Genomic DNA, 16,308 nt, shown 5'->3' with positions numbered 1-16,308 from the left:
CAGCATTTATTAACAGCTTCAATTCCTCCCCAAGCAAACATTGCCAACACTTCTTGGGAGAGAGTGGAAAAGTAAAGAGAAAAGGGTTTGCTTTTTTTTTCCAGACAGAAGCTTGTGTTATACCCTCCAGGGGTGCAATTTGGGGAGGGATTCCCTTTAATTTATTAGAATGTCCTTATAAGGGACACAAAAATATTTGGAATCTTTGTCTCAGAGATCCAGAGGCAGAATCTTGTCTGCCCACCAGGGACTGGGCAGGACTGATGAAAATCTTCTCTCTCTCTCTCTCTCTCTCTCTCTCTCTCTCTCTCTCTCTCTCTCTCTCTCTGTATGTGTGTGTGTATGTTGGCAAGCTCAGCAGAGGGTTTCCTGGTCTTACTATAAAAAGGCTGCCTAGCTCCTTGCACCTTTAGGGTTCTGCAACAATGAGCATCACTAGAATCCTAAACTATCTCTCCTGCCACTCTATGACCTCCTGAGCGGTGATGCAGAATGCTCTGGATCCTTTTCCAGAATGACAAAGGCCTCCCTCTCCTGACTCAAGAGCAGGAGTTTATCGGAGCTGGTAGTTCAGCTCAGATATCACTGATCCATCTCTCCAGGTTCCTTTCTGCCCTGTTGGTCCACAAGACACAGCTCAGGCTCTCAGATTTCAACTCCACCATTGCTGGGTATACTCTCTGTGCTGGTGCTATGCTCCAGCTATGGGTGTACAAACATGAAGTTTAGATCCTGTCTCTGGAACTGGTAGAACGGGCTGAATAATCACAGTCATTGTGATAATCAAAATAAACCCAGAAGAGATTAAACCCAGAAGAGATCATCATTTTCAACTCCTCATCCCCTCTATGCTGAGTGAGATGAGGGATCACAGAGCACAGGCGCCACCTGGGTGTAATAGCAGAAAATGCAAGATTTATGGGGGTGTGTGGGGGAGAACCATTGGGACTGGAAGCATCTCCATTTTTTTTTTTTAACAAAAAACAAACAACAAAACACCTGTCATCTCAGTGAGGCCCAAATGTTGTGATTTTTTTTCACCTACTTTTCAATGCTTGCTCAATGCTTTCTTATACCTCTTTCTTAAGCTTCAGTGACATCCATGCCAGTCCAGTGATCTCAACAAACATCAGTTACCGCTGATGCAGAGAAGAAACATAGAAGATCACTGACAGAATTCACAGGTTGAACTGTGTGCCCTTCAAAAGAGTAATGGAGGTATATTCTGGCCTAATACCAATATCTCAGAATAACACCATCTTCAGAAATAGGATTATTAGAGATATATTATATAGATTCTTATATATTATATTATTCTATATTCTATATTATATTATATTATATATTATTAGAGATATATTATTAGATTATTAGAGATGTGGTGAGGCCCTAATCACAGACATCTGTAAAGATAATCAGAAGAAGAATGTCATGTGACCATGAAGGAGGTCTCAGAATTAGGTGGCCACAAACCCAGTCAGAACAAAGGCTTCTGGAACATTATCAAAGGCCAGGGAGAAGCAAGAAAGGATTCTTCTACAGGCTTCAGAAATAACATGGACAGGCCAACACCCTGATTTCAAACATCTTGTTTCCAGAACAGTTGGGACAATGCAGTTTCACTGTTTTCAGCTATTTAAGCTTGTGGGGCTTTGTGATGGCAAGCCTTGGGAACTAACACACAGGGTGAATATTAACTATCGAAGGGTGGAAATTTTGGGTTACCTACTTCCAGAGTGTCACTTATCACTTATCACAACACTGGCTTGGTGAGTGCACCCCTTTTAGGGATATGTTCCTTTGAAACAAATCCAGATTCCGCTCTCTCCATCACCTTTCACAGGGCAAAGATATAAGTTAGAGAGTGAGAATTCTTGCCTCCAACTAATGAAGGCTCATCTTATCAGTTTTCACAAATAAGATCAACTTTAGTGGATTTAGTGGGGCTGCAGCAACCACATCTAAGGAAGCCAAGGAAATAACTGGCTCAAAGAAATAAACATCAACACACTGACTCAGTCACCTCAGGACCTGCCCAGGTCAAGGAGACCCAGCCTTGCCCTGCTTCCCTGCATTGTGTCTCACCCCCTCTGTTTCTGGCATTGCCTCCTTCCAGAGTCTTTTTCAGATGTTTATTTCCCTACCTGTCTCCTCTTGCCATGAAATTTTAATACCCCAGTCCTACTGTGCATCGGTGTATGTACTGTGCGGGTGTAAGCACTTCCCACCTGAAAAAAAGGCCAGGTCTTCCCTCTTTTTAATACCAATTTTTCTCCCTGCATGGGTGTGGGGCAGAAAATTGTCACTCTGGAGTCAATGATTTGGACCTAGATCCTGCTTCCATCTTTACTTGAAACCTGCCACTGGTCAGTCACTGTGTCAGGGTCTACACTGTCTGCTGCCTCAGGGAGTAAGGTTTCTGTAACTATCTTAGAGGGTTTTTTGGGTTTGCGCAACACCTTACTGTGCTTAGGGCTAACTTCTGACTCTATGCTTAGGTATTACTCCTGGAAGTTTCAAGGGATCATATGGATTGCCAGAGATGGAACCCAAGTTGGCAGCATGCCAGGTAAGCACCTTATCTGTACTAGCTCTGATCCCTAAATTAGTTGTTTTGCTGATCTTTCCATTGAGATTTGAGAGATTGTTTTTTTATTTTTTGGTGGAGGGGCACACCTGGCTCTGCACTCAGGAATTACTCCTGGTGATGATCGGGGATCAAATGAAATGCTGGAGATCAAACCCTGGGTTGGCCACATGCATGGCCCTACCCACTGTATTATCGCTCCAGCCCTTATCCAAGTTAGAGTTTTATCAATGTGTGTGTCCCACTGTACAGGATGACAAACAGTCAAGTGGGAAGTGTCAACACAGAATCAACCTCTTCCTGAAATCTACTTTGCTCACAGCCTAGACTTAGTGCTCCTCCAATCCCTGAGTAAATCTTGCCTAACCTGCCTGCACTTTTCATCCTGGTCATTTTGCTTCCCGTCTGGTTTGTCTAGTCTACCTTTCCTCCACTGGTTTCACCTGCTGAACTCTGGCCTCATTAAAGCTCAGATATGCAGCCTCTCCCTGGAACACCTGTGCTGCAGTCACTCTGGCCTCTCCCCCACTCCCAAGCCCCATATCCAGGTTACCATGGAAACTGCCAGGTGCACAAACTGGGGATCTGGTCAACTCTAACCTTGGTCAATCACACAGGTCAGGAAATTTGCTGTAAGATCCAATCAGCTCCTCTGTTTATCAGAGAAATTTCAGAAAGATCAAAATTTCAGGGCTGACCTTCTCAAAGCAACTGTCATGTCATATATGCAAAGAGGCTCCAGGAAGAAAGGCGAAAGAGAACAAGACAAACAAAAGGCAGACAAGATTCATACTCCAAAATTATATTACTAACAGGGCCAGTGAAAATTGGAACAAACAGTTCTGCAGAACATCAGAGATGGGCAGTAAATAGTTGATTGCCTTGGCGTGGGCCTCCTGGGCAGGCCAGACACGGTAAACATTTAGAGAGGAAATTGATGAAAAATGCCAATTTACCACAAGATGCAACAGTGTGCATTTCCAGGAATAGAGACACATTTTACATAATCATATTGAATGATCAAGTTTAGGAAATTAAAAATTTATGCAATGCCATTCTACTATTACCTGTATTCAACTGTATTCAAATTTTGTCGACTGGCAATGTCACTGCTGGTTTTTGTTTTTTAATAAATCTTCCCTGCCCCATCTTCCCCCAGGGGTGGGAGAGTAGCAATCAACCCAATGTTCTTTATAACCAATATTTCCACCTCAGGAGTTGATCAAGGATTAACTTTGCCATGTCTAATTTAGCCTGTGTACTCCCCCAATCTTTTTGTCTTTTGTGACAATAGCACTTTGAGGACTTCAAGCCAGTAATTTCTTATGATTTTGTGTATTTGTTGAATATTCTCTCCAGATTGATTTATTCTGAAATTTAGAAGGGTAGATTGTTTCTCACAGTACATGAAGAGAGCTTCTCATCATCTTCTCTCATTTGCCCCCCAAATTCTTCTATCTAGTCGCCAGATCTGACAGTTTTATAACCTTTCCAGTGAGCATTCCTATGTAGGAAAGGATTTTTTGTGTACTACTATAACTCTTTTGATTTGCAATTTCATAGGGTGTAAAGACACCTCAAGAGCTCACTGCCTAATCTACTATCTGTGAGACTGGAATTTAGTGCTACCAACACAAGTAACTTTACTGATGTGGCCATTTCATAAGCACAAACCTTTTGCACAAGGCTGAGTCAGGTGGTCAGGCAAGCATAATTACAATTTAATCTTTTTCTATTTCCTGGTAAGTATATTTTCATATCACTTTTTTCAAATGTAGGAGGATTGCTATTTATTCAGCCATTGATTAAGCTGATTGAATTGGGCATGAACTCCACTCATATCACTTTAAAGACACATCCTGACTTCAAGATTACTAAAATGTGAAAACATTGGCACCGTATTACATACAACCAAGTTAGTTAATGGTATCCTGAATGAATTGTTCCAAATATTTATTAAATTCAAAGACATTGGATATTAAAGACAGTATGTGGCCAATTAACAAATTATCAGCTGTATAATATTGACTGTCACAGTGCTACAGTGACAATGCTAATATTGGCTAAGCTTTAGGTGAATAAGCTTTTCATCTGCACGAAGAGAAAAGTAAGGTATATTGTGATACAGTACAAAAGAGTTTTTACCTCATATTTGTTCTAAAGCTATGAATTATGTTCACATTTCTAATTTCTGGGATACTAAAATTTAAATAATAGATAGCTATTAAACACTTCCTGAGTGATTCTAGGAAATCTTTTAGAGGTGAACAAGTCTCCCTCTCATCTCTCAAGAGGTGGTATATACAAGTATCCTGAGTTGAATCTGGGAACTAATTAGCACTGTAGCACTGTTCTCCCGTTGTTCATCGATTTGCTCGAGCGGGCACCAGTAATGTCTCCATTGTGAGATATATTGTTACTATTTTTGGCATATTGAATACGTCATGGGTAGCTTGCCAGGCGGTAACTAATTATTAAAATAAAATTATTTTTGCTGTGCTAAGAAAAGAAATAAGCAAATCTTGAAAATGCCTTCCTGCTCAAAAGTAATAACTATGCTTAATATTTTATAAACTGAAGGAAATAACCACTTAACCTCCAAAAGAAAATAACATAATAGCTACCAGTTACTGTGGCTAGGCATTGCTAAGTGGCCTACATATCTCATCTCTCCTTTTCTCTACTAGAACCCCTTTGTAGAAAGTATTATTCCCAAGCTCAAAATGGTGCGATTACTTGCTCATGATCATATCACAAATAACTGGTTGGTCTAGGGTCAGATTCAGATCTGTCTGAGACAGACCCTGTGGATTTAATGAATGAATGTAGTATAGAAAAGAACCTCAAGACATCATCAAGTCCAATTCCTAGTCTGGAAGGTGTTATCTGAGGAAAATTTCGGGCTTCTCACTCCTCATCCAAATCTTCAGAGTAAAGGATCATCACCTTTTAGATGATAATTTTGGGCTCCATCACCCCATTTGTGAATCACTTCTCTGGCTGGAAGTAAGGGGACAAGGAGGGACTAGAAGGAACTACTGGGATTGTTGAGTAAGAGCCCCTGGTTGTTGCCAAGGCATCTGGTGCCTGTGCTCAAGGGTCAGAACACTTACCTTTGCAAATCAGCCAAGGGCGCATGGGCTCTGCCTAGATTTACATATATGTATAAATTTGCATATGTATATGTGTAATTTATAAAACTCTTCATGGTTCTTTTGTTGCACCCAAGGGCTCTGGTGTGTCAGAAAAATCAGCTTTCAATTAGCCTCCTGTGATAGATCTGCATTGGAAGATCAGCCACCTTTGTCCTGCAATGGTTGGATGAGTCAGGCTAAAGGAGAAGGTGAGGAAACCACTGACTTGAAGCAGCTGTCACCAGAGTACTTGTTTAGCTTATTTATTTATTTTAAATTCTTTTTAAATTTTTTTAATGAATCACAGCTACAAATTTACAAACTTTCATGATCACGTTTCAGTCATAAAATGATTGAGTACCCATCCCTCCACCAGTGCCCATTCTCTACCACCAATAGTCCCAGAATCTCTCCCACCAACCCTCCCCATCCCCCCTGCCTCTGTGGCAGGCAGTCTCTTTTACTCTCTCTCTCTTTTTGGGTGTTTTGGTTCACAATACAGGTACTAAGTGGCCACCATGTTCAGTCCATAATCATTAACTTCTATGATGCCTTAGGGGAAGCTCCTTCTAGGTCCATAATGCACCAGAATCCAGTAGGTAAGAGAGCAAGAAGGCAAGCACTTATGAGAAGAGGAGGGATGGGGTCCTAGGACTAGACTAATACCAATACCAGTGTCTTCCATAAGCATTAAGGGGATCTTGGGACAAGCCAGCAATGCTATGATTCAAGCATCAAAAACAGTAGAAATAATACCAGGCACTTAACACTTAAATGCCAGGCACTAAAACAGCCTCCTTCAAATGTAATTCTCACAATTCCAAGAGAAGGGTATTATCATGTCTACCTTTCACACAGTGAGGGGTAGGTTTGAACTCATGTAAGTTCAGAAAGTGTACTAGTTCCAACACAACACACAGATCGAGTCATTTCAGTAAGATCTCCAGTCAACTAAATTTTATCATGTGTTTTGATTTTTAGCCAATTTAACCCCATTGAACCAAATTTCTTCATTGAAATCCAGTCTATTTAACCTAAGTTATTCAATGTTTTTATGTCTGTTTCCTACATACAAAGGGGGGTGATAGTGCTCACCTCATTGTAGCATTATGAATATTAAGAAAATGTTTGCATTATTCCTAGAGTCTGCCTAGCACATGGTGTTATGTAAGTGGTTCTTACATAAAATTCTCTCTAAATAAAGCTTGCCCTTTTGACAGCTGGGAGACTGCAATATTCATCCAGAAAAGAAAAAAAAAACTATAAGCCTGAGAGTCTGAGGTGGATGGAGACTTGGAGGAAAGACAACTCAGTGGGTGCTTGCTGTATCTAAAGGTTTTAGAAAGGGTGGGGAAGTCTCCAGCTTAAAGGCAAAGGTCTAATATCAATAGGTTCTGAGATAAAAACAGAGTACTAGAACTCTATCAGAAAACTGCTGGTGACATTGGAAATTATAAACACTGTCAAGAAGGAAGGAATCACAAGGTATATGTGAAGTGCAAAAGGGAGCCCCACCCCACTCCTCCAGAGAACATTCTTGTGCTATATCACAGGCATGATTCTGGAAGCCTCAATGGTGGTTTCCAAGAAACTACAGTCTCTCTCCAAAGAGCCAGAGGCTATTCCAGCCTCCTGCTGCTTTTCTCCCCTTGACAACACCCTGTACCTGAGGGCTGCTGAATCACAACTTTTCTTGAGTCACCACAATATTCGGGGCTCTGGATATCCCAGTTCTGAGCACCAATGAACAATTAATCTTTTCAGCTTTGGGGAAGGCCCAACTTAAAACTTAAGAAAACATCTGTTTGTATACTGATCTATAGACCCTTAACAAAGCCAAGAGCACTATGGAAGAAGGGTGGGGTGGGCATTTTTCACACAATATTTAACATAATGACATAATGCCTCTGGCCACTCAATTCCCAGCTCCTGATGGTGCTTTCCAGGATCTTTCAGATACTCCCCATCCACTCACAGCTCTCTGGTTACCTTTCTGTTGTGGGAACCCTGCCGCTAATGTGCCCTTTGCAAAATGCATCCAGTGCACACAGGTCTCCATATTGTTACCCCTGAACACTAATCACAATCCTGGACCCACCCAGCAGAAAGATGAAGAAAACAGACAAGAAAAAAACTTTGATTTGGGAACAATAACTAGATGCTCATTACAGGGGTAGACATTTTCCTCCATTCAAATAGAACTTGAAATGATTTGTAGATTTTCTTGTTCCTCATTGATTTCATGGGAGGTGGGGGTGGAGGGCAGGGTTTCACTGAGGTTAAAATACTCCCCTCTCCATACTGTTCACAAGTTGTTCCAGGGCCTTCCCTATCATTTTAAGTATTCTGAGATCTCAGACTTCTTAATCCAGAATTGGAGCTTATCGTTTTCTCTCTCTCTCTCTCTCTCTCTCTCTCTCTCTCTCTCTCTCTCTCTCTCTCTCTCTTTCATATATTAACTCCAGCATTTACACAATTAATTATGTTGCAGTTATATACTTTCGAATTTTGGTTTTACCTACTCCACCTGTAAAACACACACACACAAACACACACAAACATACATTCAGATGTGCACACACCCAAGATTTCTCAACTGTGAGTTCCATGAGGTTAAAACTCTGTGTTATTCACTGTCCTATCATCAGTATAAAGCACTGAACTTAGACATTCACCATAAAGCACAGCACTTGTTGATGTGAATGTCAATGATCCTGTACGGTTTAGGCCAGTGGGCTTCCACCACTGGGCCAAAAACTGCTGCCAGTCTGTGAATTGAAAACCACTGGTCCACTGCCTTGGTTATAACCGCTGGTCTTTGGATGAATATGCAGGACAGTAGTCTACAGGTATAAAAATGTTGAAGAATCCTGATTTATAGTTCATGAAATGGCTTCAGCCATTACCAATTAATCCTCTTGCTGTCTATTACCAAGTGAAAGAGAACTTCTAATTAATGGTCTAAGTGAAATCTATTCTGGGACATCTTGCTGTTCATTTCCTGCATAGACCCTCATCCCAGACTGGCCTAAGCAAAGGGGCTAGTTCTCTTAGAGACAGGCATTCTAACAAATCCAGCTGGCTCTGGTGTATCTTCTCCACAAAAACATTTGAAAACAGTGAAGTGATATGCAGAGGTGTGGCAGTATTTTAATAAGGATTATCTTTTGTGAGGTTTCTTCCTGTTCTTGGTGTACTATGGTTGGAAATGGTGGCCTACTAGAAAGATGTGCATTTAGACCTCTAGAAAATAAGCAAATTTCTCAGGCCCAAGCCACATTTGGGGCTTTTATTTTTATGAAATGATGACAAGCTGATCGACTGCTAGTTTCATTTTAAAGAGCATTTTCTCTTGATTTTTCTCTCATAAACACCTCAGCAATTAGTGGCTAAATGAGGAACATCCTGACATCAGTTTGTTTTTGACTTGAGAGGCTCCTTCACTTGACCAAAAGACATCTTAATGTCACTAAGACACATTAGGCACACATTCATTTAATAGGGGAAACACTCGGTTAATTGTATACTGCCAAGGTACATTATATAGTAGAGCACATTATTTAAATATCAGACGGAGCACAAACATATAAATACCGGAGTCTAAAATTGTTCAAGATTTGGCATTTCCTTCCATCACGTCAAAGTTGACAGTCTCCCCTGGACTACTAGAGGAAATGTGAAGGAATCTCTTATTTATTAATCTTTTTTTTAAATTTAGTCACTGTGAATTATAAGGTTATTCATGTTTGGATTTTAGGCATACAGTATTCCTACACTGTGTTCAACACCGATCCCTTCACCGGTGTCCACTTCCCTCCAACAATATCCCCAGTTTCCCTCCCATCCACCAGCCTGGCTCTATGACAGGCACTTTTTAACATAACTTTTAGGCTACTAGGGCTTACAGAAGTGTCACTGGTAAGGTTGATTTCTTAAGCTCCAGCTACTTGTTTCAAGGCCAGAAAGTGTGTTCCTCTCTTTGAGGGCCCCTGCTCTGCAGGTCTGTAGTCAATTAACAGGAACGGTGCTACCAGTCTGTGTGATATTTTGTCAGCTGTTAAAATCCCAGACACTTCCAACTGTGCACCATGGCAGGCTCTGATGGCTGCCATCACTTCCATCCTTTCCACCCCCTCGTTTCCTGGCCTCTGTGACCCAATTATGTTCAGGACAGAACTGTGCTGACTTCCAAGTGACGGGTCCTGATGGGTTAGGCTGGGCTTGGTTGACTTTTTTTTGTGAATGTCCAAAGAAGAAATATTCTCAGATCTATGACTTCCAGTTTTGTAACTATTCAAGTCTGCTACTGTAGTTGAAAGCAACAAGGGACCATGAACAAATGGATGTGTCTGTGTTTCTATAAAACGTTTTTCTCCCATAAAAACAGGTGGAAGGACCAGATTTGGCATGTGGGCCAGAGTCTGCTGATTCCTTACCACTTAGACAATCAATATTTTTTCATTTTCTTCTTTTTTTTTTCCCCTTTATTTTATTTTATTTTTTTAAAGTTGTAGATTTACAATTTTTTGTGCTTTGGTTTCAATTATACAATGATCAGATACCCATCCCTCCACCAGTGCCCATTTTCCACCACCATGGATAATATCCCTCCCACCCCCATCCCCCCATCCCCCCGTCTCTGTGGCAGGGCAATCCCCTGTGTTCTCTCTCTCCTTTTGGGTGTTGTGGTCTGCAAAAGAGGCATTGAGTGGCAAACATGTTCAGTCCATAGTCTACTTTCGACATGCATCTCCCCTCCTGGGAGGATCCTCCAAACATCCTTTATTTGGTGCTCCCTTCGCTATCTGAATAGCCCTTTCCTCTAGGATACCCGGCTGGCCTCTAAGTTATGGAGTAATCCTCCTGGTGCTGATCTCAGCTATTCTTGGGTATTAATCTCATACTTTGTTACTTTATATCCCCCAGATGAATGCAATCTTTCTATGTCTATCCCTCTCTTTCTGACTCATTTCGCTTAGCATGATACTTTCCATATTGTACCACTTGTATGTAAATTTCATGACTTCATCTTTTCTAAGAGCTACATAGTACTCCATTGTGTAGATGTACCAAAGTTTCTTTAACCAGTCATCTGTTCTTGGGCATTCAGGTTTCTTCCAGTTTCTGGCTATTGTAAAGAGGGCTGCAATGAACAAACAAGTGCAGATGTCACTTCGACTATACATTTTTGCCTCTCTGGGATATATTCCCAGGAGTGGTATTGCTGGGTCAAATGGGAGCTCAATTTCTAATTTTTTGAGAATCGTCCATACTGTTTTCCAGAAGGGCTGAACCAGTGGACATTCCCACCAACAGTGAAGGAGTGTCCCTTTCTCGCCACATCCACGCCAGCATCGGTTGCTTTTGTTCTTTTGAATGTGGGCCAGTCTCTGAGGTGTGAGATGGTATCTCATTGTGGTTTTGATCTGCATCTCCCTGATGATTAATGATGTAGAGCATTTTCTCATGTGCTTTTTTGCCATTTGGATTTCTTCTTTGAGAAAGTTTCTGTTCATTTCATTGCCCCATTTTTGGATGGGGTTGGATGTTTTCTTCTTGTGGAGTTTAACCAGTATTTTGTATATCCTGGATATCAACCCCTTGTCAGATGTGTATTCGGTGAATATCCTTTCCCATTCTGTAGACTGTCTTTGTATTTTGGTCACTGTTTCTTTGGAGGTGCAGAAGCTTCTTAGTTTAAGATAGTCCCATTTATCTATCTCTGTTTTCACTTGCTCGGCCAGTGGCGTGGCATCTTTGAAGATACCATTAGCTTCAATGTCATGGAGGGTTTTGCCAACTTTATCTTCAATGTACCTTATGGTTTCTGGTCTGATGTTGAGGTCTTTAATCCATTTTGATCTTACTTTTGTACATGGTGTTAGGCAGAGTTCTGAGCCTATTTTTTTGCATGTAGCCGTCCAGTGATGCCAACACAATTTATTAAAGAGGCTTTCCTTACTCCACTTCACATTACTTGCACCTTTATCAAAGATTAGATGAGCATATGATTGAGGAGAGATGTCAGTGTATTCAACCCTGTTCCATTGGTCTGCAGTTCTGCCTTTGTTCCAGTACCATGCTGTTTTAATTATTACTGCTTTGTAGTACAGTTTGAAGTTCGGGAGGTTGATTCCTCCCATTTTCTTTTTCCCAAGAATTGCTTTAGCTATTCGTGGGGGCTTATTGTTCCATATAAATTTCAAGAGTGTTTGCTCCATTTCTTTGAAGAATGTCATGGGTATCCTTATAGGGATTGCATTGAATTTATACAATGCTTTCGGTAGTATTGCCATTTTGACAATGTTAAGTCTCCCGACCCATGAGCAGGGGATATCTTTCCATTTCCTCATGTCCTCTTTTATTTCCTGAAGTAGCGTTTTGTAGTTTTCTTTGTACAGGTCCTTTACTTCCTTAGTTAAGCTGATTCCTAGGTACTTGATTTTCTGGGGCACAATTGTGAATGGGATTGTTTTTTTCATGTTGCTTTCTTCTCTCTCACTGTTTGCGTATAGGAAAGCCATGGACTTTTGGGTATTGATTTTATAACCTGCAACTTTACTATACGAGTCTATTGTTTCTAAGAGTTTTTTGGTGGAAGTTATTGGGTTCTCTAAGTAGAGTATCATATCATCTGCGAATAGTGAGAGCTTGATTTCTTCCTTTCCTACCTGAATGCCCTTAATATCTTTTTCCTGCCTAATCGCTATTGCAAGTACTTCCAGTACTATATTGAACAGCAGTGGAGAGAGTGGGCATCCCTGTCTCGTCCCTGATCTTAGAGGGAAGGCTCTCAGTTTTTCCCCATTGAGGATGATGCTTGCTGTAGGCTTGTGGTAGATGGCTTTAATTATGTTGAGGAAGGTCCCCTCTATACCCATTTTGGCTAGGGTTTTCATCATAAAGGGGTGCTGGATCTTATCAAATGCTTTCTCTGCATCTATTGATATGATCATATGCTTTTTATCTTTTCTTTTGTTGATATGGTGGATTATGTTGATTGATTTCCGAATGTTGAACCATCCTTGCATCCCTGGGATGAATCCTACTTGGTCATGGTGTATGATCTTTTTGATGAGTAGTTGGATTCTATTTGCTAGTAGTTTGTTGAGGATCTTTGCATCTGTGTTCATCAGGGATATCGGCCTGTAATTCTCTTTCTTTGTGGTATCTCTGTCTGCTTTTGGTATCAGTGTGATATTTGCTTCGTAGAAACTGTTTGGAAGTGTTTTTGATATTTCAATTTCGTGGAAAAGCTTAAAGAGCATTGGGAGTAAGTCCTCTTTAAAGATTTGGAAGAATTCACTAGTGAATCCATCCGGGCCAGGACTTTTGTGCTTGGGGAGACTTTTTATTACCATTTCAATTTCCTTGATGGTGATAGGTCTGTTCAGGTATTCCAGGTCTTCTTGGTTCAGCCTTGGGAGTCTGTAGGAGTCTAGGAATTTATCCATTTCCTCGAGGTTTTGATGTTCCGTGGCATAAAGCTTCTCAAAGTACTCCCTGAGGATCCTCTGAATTTCTGTGGTTTCTGTTGTAATGACCCCCTTTTCATTTCTGATTCGGTTTATTAGGGTTTTCTCTCTCTCTTTCTTTGTGAGTTTTGCTAGAGGCTTATCGATCTTGTTAATTTTCTCAAAGAACCAGCTCTTGGTTTCATTGATCTTTCGGATTGTTTTTTGGGTTTCCATCTCGTTAATCTCTGCTCTGAGTTTTATTATTTCCTTTCTCCTGTTCGGGTTGTGCTCCTTTTTTTGGTCCTTCTCCAAGCTCTTAAGCTGTGAGGTTAGGTTACTTATGTGTGCTCGCTCCTCCTTCCTGAGGAATGCTTGTAGAGCTATAAACTTTCCTCTTAACACAGCCTTTGCTGTGTCCCATAAGTTTTGGTAACTCGTGTTCTCATTTTCATTCGTTTCTAGGAATCTTTTGATTTCCTCTTTGATTTCCTGTCTAATCCACTCGTTGTTCAATAGTGCACTGTTTAATTTCCAGGTGTTTGATTTAGTTTTCTGTTTTTGTGTGTGATTTACTTCTAATTTCAGCGCATTATGGTCTGAGAAGATTGTTGATACAATCTCTACCTTCTTCATTTTATGGAGGCATGTTTTGTGGCTCAGCATGTGGTCTATCTTGGAGAATGTTCCATGTACGCTTGAGAAGAATGTGTATTCAGCTTTTTGTGGATGAAGTGTCCTGTATATATCTACTAAGTCCCTTTCTTCCATTGTTTCCCTCAAATGAAGTATGTCCTTGCTAAGCTTGAGTCTGGTTGATCTATCAAGAGGTGACAAAGCAGTGTTGAAGTCTCCCACTAGTATTGTGTTGCTATTGATGTCTTTTTCCAAATCTATGAGTAGTTGTTTTAAGTACTTTGCTGGTCTCTCATTAGGTGCATATACATTTATTATTGTAAGTTCTTCCTGTTGTACAGATCCTCTGATCAATAAGTAATGGCCTTCACTGTCTCTTATGACCTTCCTCACTCTGAAATCAATGTGGTCTGATATAAGGATGGCTACCCCAGCTTTTTTATGGGAGCTGTTTGACTGTAGGATTGTTTTCCAGCCTTTGACTCTGAGTCTGTGTTTGCTTTGACTATTGAGATGCGTTTCTTGCAGGCAGCAGAATGTTGGGTTCAATTTTCTAATCCATCCTGCCACTCTATGTCTTTTAATTGGTGCGTTTAGCCCATTGACATTGAGAGAGATTATTGTTATGGGATTTTGTCCCATTGTTATGTTAAAATTGGGTGTATTTGAGGGGCCTTTCTTGCCTTAAAGTAGCCCATTTAGTTGTTCTTGTAACCATGGTTTTGAGTCTATGAAGTTCCTGAGCTGTTGTTTGTCTGTGAAACTGTGTGTTGTTCCTTCTATTATGAATGAGAGTCTTGCTGGGAAAAGTATTTTGGGGGAGGCATTTATTTCATTGAGTTTTTTTACTATGTCCCACCACTGTTTTCGGGCCATGAGGGTTTCATCAGAAAAATCAGCTGTGAATTTTAAGGATGCTCCTTTGTAAGAGATTTCTTTCTTCGATCTTGCTGCTTTCAGAATTTTGTCTCTGTCTAAGGTTTTGGTCATTTTGATCAGAATGTGTCTTGGGGTATTTTTATTCGGATTTCTTCTAGCTGGTACCCTTCGGGCCTCCTGAATGTGGTCACAAGTTTTCTTCAGCTCTGGAAATGTTGTAGCAATGATGTCTTTGACAGTTTCTTCTTCATCGAGGTTTTCTTCCTGTCCCTCTGGGACTCCAATAATTCTTATGTTACCCCTCTTGGCTTCATCACGATCTTCTCTTGCCATCTGTTCCCGAATTGTGAGTCTCTTTTCCATTTTCTGCTCTTTTCTGGAGAGTCTCTGAACTTCATCTTCGAGCTCACTGATTCTGTTCTCAGCCGCTGTTACTCTGCTGCTGAGGCCTTCCACTGAGCTTTTCAATTCGCCTACGAGATTTTTCAGGTCTGACATTTCTGATTGCATTTTCCTCATTTCTGCCTTCAGATCCTCTTGTCTTCTATTGGCATTGCTTTCCACTGTTTCTTTTAATTCCCTAAGCATCCTAAGTAGCTCCCTTCTGAATTCCTTGTCAGAGAGGTTGTCTAACACTACAGTACTGTTGGTGTCATCTGGGCTAGACTCTTCAATATGAATGTTTGGTGGGCTTTTGCGTTGCTTTACCATTGTGAGAGGTGTGGTTTAGTCCTTCACGTTCAGTGTTACTATTCTGCTTGATATGCAGTGTGAGTTAAGATAGGCTTATGAGTTATTGTCATTTTCTTCTTGTACAGATATTTCTATTCTATTTTACTTTGCTTGAAGAATTTTATTATGTCACATTTTTTGTCTAAGCCTTTTATTTATCACTCTGTTATCACTCTTTGTCAGAGAAATACGTGTAATAACTTGAACTTAAGAAATAAGTTATTTTTATTAATTGGTGGCATGTTTGATTCCTCTGCCCCTCTCGGAGAGCCCGGCAAGCTACCGAGAGTATCTCGCCCACACGGCAGAGCCTGGCAAGCTACCCGTGATGTATTCAATATGCCAAACACAGTAACAACAAAGTCTCCAATGGAGATGTTACTGGGCCAGCTCGAGCAAATCGATGATCAACGGGAGGGCCTTTACCTTTACCTTTAATTGGTGGCATGAGATGTTAAGTGTCAAAATATTTATCTTGGGTTGAGTTAATGATTCTATTGATAATATTGATCAAAACCAAAACTTTATTAAAAATTCCAGTAAAGAGTAACAAAAATAAAGCTACTCATTGATTGGGCATATATCTTACAATGAGATAGCTTTTTGTTTGTTCCTTTGTGCCAAGATGAATGTTTTTTTCATTATTCAAATGAGACAGTTTTATATTTGTTTTATCCCTTTAATAAAAATGTAATCCCTGGGTAAAAACTGATTCTACATATGGGAGTGGAAGAATTGTTCCATATAGTGGTGTAGATTAACTTTCACATCCATCTGTGTGGTGTGCTAAAACCACATAGCAGTCTATACATGCTTAGCATTATTTTTAGTGGTCTACTGGCATCTTCCAATTGTGTTGAGAGTAAAGAAGCAGAAAACAAATGAG

The 16,308-nt window shown here is 40.5% G+C and overlaps 1 protein-coding gene across 2 annotated transcripts in view; it reads right to left on the bottom strand.

The window, feature by feature from the left end:
* MYRIP (myosin VIIA and Rab interacting protein) overlaps positions 1-16,308 on the bottom strand; it is a 360,073-nt gene that overhangs the window by 174,583 nt on the left and 169,182 nt on the right. The window lies entirely within an intron of this gene.

The sequence above is a fragment of the Sorex fumeus genome, unplaced genomic scaffold (assembly GCF_029834395.1).
Source record: "Sorex fumeus unplaced genomic scaffold, SorFum_2.1 ptg000072l, whole genome shotgun sequence".
Lineage (NCBI taxonomy): Eukaryota > Metazoa > Chordata > Mammalia > Eulipotyphla > Soricidae > Sorex > Sorex fumeus.
Note: the sequence above shows the minus strand (reverse complement) of the source record. Positions and strands in the feature narration are given on the sequence as shown.